Raw genomic sequence first — 7,448 nt, 5'->3', positions numbered from 1 at the left:
AACTTAAGACCTAAGTGTGGATCTGGATAAGAAACATAGCAGCTATTAAATAGATGGGAGTGACTTACCACTTTTTAGATCCTTCTAGAGGATGATGTGGTGGGAAGATAATGGCCCCGCAAAGGGTTCCACATCCTTATCCCCAGGATTTGTGAATATGTTAAGTTATAGGACAAAGAAAAATTGCAGATAGATGTAAGGTTGCTAATCAGATGTCTTTAAAAATAGAGTGATTATTTTGGATTATCACATGGGTACAATGCAGTCCTTAAAAATGAGGCAGGAAGGATGTGGTTCCTTAGTGTAGCGGTTAACATGTCTGCTTTATACGCATAAGGTCCTGGGTTTGTGCCCCAGTGGAGCCATGGTCCATGGTCTATGGCCATGCCACTCTGAACAAGCCCGATGTCTGATCTCGGAAGCTAAGCAGGGTCTGGCCTGGTTAGTATTTGGATGGGAGACCACCTAGGAAGACCAGGAGCTATAGGCATAAGTAATAATAAATAATTTTTAGAAAAAGGGAGGCAGAAATTGTCAGAGGGAGATGTGCCTAAGGAAGAATAGTCAGAGAGAACTTGCTGGCTTTGAGAATGGAGGAAGAAGCCACAAGCTAAGGAATGTGGATGACCTCTAGAAGATGGAAAAGGCAAGGGAACAAATCTTCCCTTAAAACCTCCAGAAAGGAACAGAGCCCTGTCAACTCTATATTTTAGTCCAATGAGATGGATGTTGGGTTTCTGACAAACAGAACTGTGAAATAATAAACTTTTGTTGTTTTATGCCACTAAGTTTGTGGTAATTTGTTATAGCAGGAGCAGGGAACTAATACAAAGGGGGTGGCTCTTAGAGCCAGATCTATAGCTCTCTATCTTCAGAACAGATAGTGTGACTAGCAACCCTTTGTTAGCATTGTGAGGGGACAGTTACAGTTGGATCAATAGTTCACTTATTTATTAATATTTATTAATAAATATGTCTTGAACATTTTCTCGATGTCAGGTATTATTCCAGGCCCAACAGGAAACAAGAATAAAAAGTCCTGCATTCATGAAGCTATCATTGTAGAAGGGGAGACAGGCAATAAGATAAATAGTAGAACACATCATATGCTAGACAGTGATAAGGAATTTATATGGAAAAAAGAATGATAGGAAGCGGGAAGTTGTGTGTGTGTGTGTGTGTGTGTGTGTGTGTGTGTGTGTCGGTTTGTAAATTTTAGATGGAGCTTCCAGGGCAGGTTCACTGAGAAGGTGATATGTAAATAAAGACCTGAAGATTTATGTCAGGAAAGAGGAGACAAGCCACGTGGCTTCCTGGGGGAAGATTGTCCAGAGCAAAGAGAATGCAAAAGCACTGAAGACAGAGGGTTCCTGGCCTGCTGATGGATAAGAGAGGGTGAGTAGGTGAGACTGCAGCTAAAACTTTCAGGGTGCTTTTTTGATGGTCTGAATAGTGGCTTATAGCACTTAGGTCTGGAGTTGGAACCTTTTCTTGTCAGCTGGTGCTTTTTTTTTTTTTTTTTTTGTCACTTCTGCTGCAGAGGAAAGCAGACCATTTCCAAAGGCCTGCCTGAGGGAGCTCGAGCCAGATAGGATCAGAGAACTTTTCAGTGCCAGTAATCCAATTTTATGGATCAGTCATTTGAATTAATAAAAAGAATGGGGGAAAGTGATGCAAATAATGTAAGTACTAGTTGGCATTTCCCTGGAAATTTGAATACATTTTACTTTTCAAATAGTAGTGTGGTTGGTTAGTGACTGGAAACAGGCAGAATTGGGAATGCTCTAAACCCCACCAGCAGTTAATCCATGCGACAGAGTGACGCTACAAAAGGTCAGTCTCTTTCTCTCTCTTCACATTGCTCATATCTAATACAAATCCCTCTGAGTAACTTTCATCTTTCTGTCTTCAGGCAAAACCCACAGATAATATCCCCCTAAAGCTATGGTCTAGCCTTTCTTTAAATGAGCAGGCTGGGATATGGTTCCATAGTGTAGCGGTTAGCACGTTTGCTTTATATTCATGAGGTCCTGGGTTTGCGCCCCAGGGGAGCCACAGTCCATGGTCTACGGCCATGCCACCCTGAACAAGCCCAATGTCTGATCTCGGAAGCGAAGCAGGGTAAGGTCTGGTTAGTACTTGGATGGGAGACCACCTAGGAAGACCATAAATAATAATGATAATGATGATGATGATGATAATAATAATAATAATAATAATAAGCAGTGCCTCATGTGATGCTCACAGTGGAGGGAAAGTTTCCTGAATGTCGGACATCTGGAGCTGAGAAGGACACAGGTGTGACCAAGGGGAACAGGCCATTGGCAGTAGTAGCTTGGATAAACTTCCTCCTGGGAAGTGGTAAATGTAAGAAATGTTAGAGCTTGGTTTCTCACACAGCAAAGATCTATGAGAGAGAGGGAGAGGGAGACGGAGAGGGAAAAGAATGGGAATGGAAATAAATAGTAATAAATCAAACTACAGGAAGAGAAAAGATGACTCTAGAGGTATGTGGTGGTTTTAAAACATGGTGTCAAAATTTTTAAGTGCTTTTCCCATCAAGAAGTAGAGTTTATGCCTACTCCCCTTGAATTCTCTTGTAACTGCTTGACCAATAGAATGTGGCAGAAGTGGCACTGTATCAGTTTCTGGGTGCAGGCCTTAAGAAATTGGTAGTTTCCATTTTCAGTTTCTTGAGATGCTCGCTCTTGGAACCCAGTCACTATGCAGTGAGGAAGCGAAATCTACCCCACAGAAAAGCCTGTGTGGAGCGGAACCTATGGCCAGCCATGTGTGAGAACCATCTTGAAAGTAGATTGTATGGTCCCAGTTGAGTGACTCCAGCTGACGTTACAAGGAGCAGACATGAGCTGTGCCTGCTGAGGTCTTCCCAAATTGCAGATTTCTGAGAAGACCAAATGATCATTGTTATTTTAAGCTACTAACTTTTGAGGTATCTTGTTCTACATGGATAATTGCAACACAGTACGTTTTGGGTGACAGGAAGAAGAAATTTCAGGTCTCATACATAATTGGGAATGCTTTGTTATTCCAAGTATATAGAATATAAATCATGTGATTAAAATAATCCTCAACAATTTTGGAGTTATTGACCTCTCTCCCTAGAAAAATACACATATATCAACTTTCTGAATACAGTTTTAGGAGTCTCAGGACCTCCTACATTCGTCCATGAGCATATAGACCCCAGGTTGAGAACCTCTGTTACAAGAATCTCTCTCCACCACTATTTGTTATAAAGATGTATTTGGTATAAGCTTATAAAACAATGAGGGAAAGGACACTGGAATTTATGTTCTTAGACTTGCGTTTTATTCCAGCTCTTTCACAGACCTGCTCTTTGATCATAGATAAAGCACAAAACCTCTCTACATCACAGTTTCTTGAATGGTAAAATGTGAATTAAAATCCTGTCCTTTCTTTTCTCAAAGAATCTTGAGATAAAAAAAGTTAACATGCTTAGAAAAGTCGTAACTTGCCCCTTAGAGGTACTCGGTGAATATTTGTTGAATTAATTGCTAGCTGTTGTTATCCATTGTTGATTGCTTGATTAGGTAGCCTAAACCTTTCAGGGCAAGGTTTTGCTCATAAAAAAGCTTTGGGACATGGACTTCAGAGAAAGAGTATCAAAGAGTGTAGGAATGGAAAGGTCCAGTGTCCCCCAACTCCTGTTCCCAACCTATATTATTTTTCACTCTCTGTTATCCTTAGTTTTGTAATCAGTGGAGAAGAACGAGGAGAAACAGTAGCCTGCAAAAATTGGTATCAGTTTACCCCAAAGCAGAACTCTGCTCACCAGCACAAAGAATTGAAAGCAATATACACAAAAATCTCACAAAATGTAAAAGCACAGACACTGGCTTCAGCATTGGCGTCAATGGGTAGAAAGTCTATTTACATTGGTTCTTATGAGGTCAGCAAAACATTTTGAATAGCAACTCCTTGGCTGCCTGCAGTGGGTCTGAAAATACGAAATAAAATATAAACAGCAGACCTGACTTATGAGCAGGGCCTTCCAAGATTCCTTTTTTTGTTTTCTGCTGAAACAGATTGCGTGTTACTGTGTTTGTTGATTTCTATCATCTCAGAATAAAGAATCCCAGTGTTGCTTAGGGCAAAACCCAAAACACAGGTGATGGAAGGCAACTCCCAGTGTTAAAAATTTCACAAGGAAAATCCACAGTGGTTGCTCGCTTTTCCGTTATTTCAGTAAAAAGATAAGGAGAGGCAGGGGAGTAAAAGCAGAAATCACATTCGCGTGGATTGAAGGCAATTTAGTTTCCATCAGACATGGTGACAGTGATCAATGAATCGCAAAATAGCAAACAGCAGTTGCCCGGCACAAACTATGTCACAGGATCCCAGATCAAAGATATCTACAGTATGTTTAGTTTTCACATCAATGTAAGTATAGTCAGTTTGGGCTGAACTAAATGGCCTTTAGAAATAAATAGTTCATCACCTCTTTCTCCTTTTTATCCTCTAGTGTCTCAAAAAACTGCCCCAGCATCTGAATTTAATTCTTATTCAGGTTCAGGTACATTTGCATGTAAATAAGTTTCTTACGATGAATCCAGGGAAGGTCGATGGGCAGGACTGCCACCCACCCTATGCTGCATTGGCTTTTGGCTTGTCGGCTGGAAAACAGGTGCAGGTGACCTGAGGGGCCTGTAAAGCAGGTCTTAGGAGGGTAATTCTATCACTTGTTTCTTCTTGCTAGGGTATTTAAATGGATTCAGCATGAAGGCAGGTCCGTGTTAGGCACACAGAAGAGCCTGAGTGTGAAAGGTTGAAATGTGGTCACAGAATATTTATTCTCAGGGGCCCCCTGTCAGGGTCTCTTACGTATCAGATTCCCTTTAAGAAAATCTGTACCAATAAAGAGGCACATAGCTAAAGAAGCTGAGGAAGAGTGAACCCAATTGATTTATAGCCCCTATGTAACATCCCTAATTAGCATTTTTTTAGAAGAGCATGCACTAAAAGGCGAATTGCTTCCCTCCTCCCTCCCAGTTTTTCCTTCTGGTCTAAGTTTTGTTTGCCTTATTAATTGGAGGCCTATTATTTATTCTATATGCTATATAGACCTTTCAGGAACTATTCGGTGTTTTTCTAGTTTTTTTTTTTTTCACATTGGGCTTGGTACTGGGGAAACCTAAATCAAGCACAATTCTTGATTCTCAGGAGTTCACACACTGGCAGGCTGGACTCACCACGTGGACAGGTAACTACTGTGCAGTTTGATAAGAGAGACAGATACAAGGCAGGGCAGTGGCACAGGTGAAGTGCTCAACTTGGGTGCAAAGAATCGAGGGAAGACTTGAGATTTGAGATGGGGAGATCTGTGAGCTGTATCTTGTCAAAAGGTAGGGGTATTCCAGGTAGATGGGAATTGGGTTGAGTGGGTGAGGTGGATGTTTCTAGAAGAGAGAATAGTAAGTACAAAACACCTAGGCGGCAGTAGCATTATGTGTTCTGGGAACATTGATAGGTTAGTGAGACTAGGGCATGTGAATGTTAAGACAGGAAGGCTGGGAAATGGAGAAAGAAAGAAGCAGGGGCCAGAACATGGAATGTCTTGTAGGCTCTGCAGAGTGAGTCACTTGGATTTTATCTAAAGCCTCTAGGAGCCTTGGAAGGATTTTGTGGCAGGTGCTGCCAGTGCTGCTTTCATATTCCCTCAGCAGTCATTGTTCCCATACAGGCCAACAACTACGAGTCTCAGTGACTGGAAGTTTGCAAGATAACAAGGCAGCAGGCCCAAAAGGGGCAGGCTGGGAGTAATACCCTTGGAAGCATCCCTGAAACTCAATGGTGGATAAATGTCTCAGCTTTGCTCCTGGGATGGGACAAATCTGCAGGATGTCCTATAGTCCAGACGTCCCCAGTGGGATTGAACCCCAGTGGCTCACAGCAGTTATAAGATCATTAACACATCAGTACTAACTTCCTTCCCATCCCTGTCACTCTTACATATCCTCTACATTGACTTCCTGGGATCACTTCACAAGTAACTATCCGCACTTAAATTCTTAGCTCAAAGTCTGCCTTTGGTGGAACCTGACCTAAGATAGTTTTTTGGAGAGAGACATGGTGGTGAAGGTGAACTCTAGATGGTTTTATAAAAATGGAAGTGAGAGGGGGAAGACTCAAGAGCAATTTAGAAAGCACAATTCATAGAAATTACAACCTAGCTGGATGTATCCTGGAAGGGAGGGAAGGAGTCTCTGGTAATTCAACTGAGCTTGTTGATTGGAGGAATTCATTAAACAAGATGAGGAATACAGGATGGGGAGTAGGGTTTTTGGTGAAACATAAGGGATTTGGATTTGATTATGCCGAGTTTGAGGTAGTGCCATGAACAGTGTGGAGCTTAGAGGAGAGAACTAGCTTGGAGACCCCAATTTGGAAGCATCAGCCCCTAAATAGTGGTGGAAGCTGTGGATGTGAGTGTGGTCACTCAAGTAGAATGTGGGGATGGGAAGAGTGTGACAAGAACCCAGCGAGGACAGAACTGTGGGAGTCCCATCCTTTAACAAATTTATGGGGAGAAACCTGCTAAAGAGAAGGAGTAAAAGAAGACCAGGCAAAGGCCGAGAGAATGATGTCACAGAAACCACAAGCGGAGAAGTGTCCCGGGAGGGAAGAAACAATGGAGAGCTTTCGTGAGGTAATATTTAACATTTCCATTGGATTTGCAAACTGGGCAGTCATCACGGGTATCTTTAGGAAGTTCACATTAATTTGGATCCATTGGAGTGGCAGGAGAGTATTTCCCCCCTTAAGATATCTGGTTTCATTACTTGGAAAATTGGCTCAACAAGAATTGCCTAGAAGAGATATTGCCTTAATGAATAGATAAGATGAATTTCTAATTACAGATAAGCATGATTTCAGTTAGCTTACTGAAGAATGCTGCCCTCTATTTAGATGATTTATGTGAAACTAAGTACTTACAAAGCTTCAAGTATGTTCTACTAATTGGGTAAAGATTTTCCTTCTAATCCAGTTGTTATTTTTTTTATTTTAAGTTGATCCTACCTCCATTTTAATTATCACAGCTTTCAATTTTATGTTGCCAAAAGAGTAAGGTTTAATTGCATAATTCGTGCCCCTTCGAATTTTGAATAACAATTCTACTTTCTATATCTTACTTAGTTACTTGTGGTTAAGAATTTAATCTCTAGAGTTAAGACTGCTTGACTATTATAGTTGTTTCTCCATTTACTAAGATCCCTGGGGGCAGTACTTTACTTTTCTGTGCCTCAGTTTCCTCATCTCTAAAATGGAGATAATAATACAACCTCAGAGAATTCTTCTAGTACCAAATAAGTGAATTCATGTAATATGCTTAAAAATGTCTGGCACAGAGTAAGTGCTTAGTACCTTTTAGTATTAGAAGTACTATTTGTTAGTATTTTGAAAAA

The 7,448-nt window shown here is 41.1% G+C and overlaps 1 pseudogene; it reads left to right on the top strand.

The window, feature by feature from the left end:
- The first annotated feature begins 374 nt into the window (after positions 1-374).
- LOC111734223 lies at positions 375-490 on the top strand (annotated as a pseudogene).
- The last annotated feature ends 6,958 nt before the right edge of the window (positions 491-7,448 follow it).

This window comes from Pteropus vampyrus, unplaced genomic scaffold (genome assembly GCF_000151845.1).
Source record: "Pteropus vampyrus isolate Shadow unplaced genomic scaffold, Pvam_2.0 Scaffold879, whole genome shotgun sequence".
Lineage (NCBI taxonomy): Eukaryota > Metazoa > Chordata > Mammalia > Chiroptera > Pteropodidae > Pteropus > Pteropus vampyrus.
Note: the sequence above shows the minus strand (reverse complement) of the source record. Positions and strands in the feature narration are given on the sequence as shown.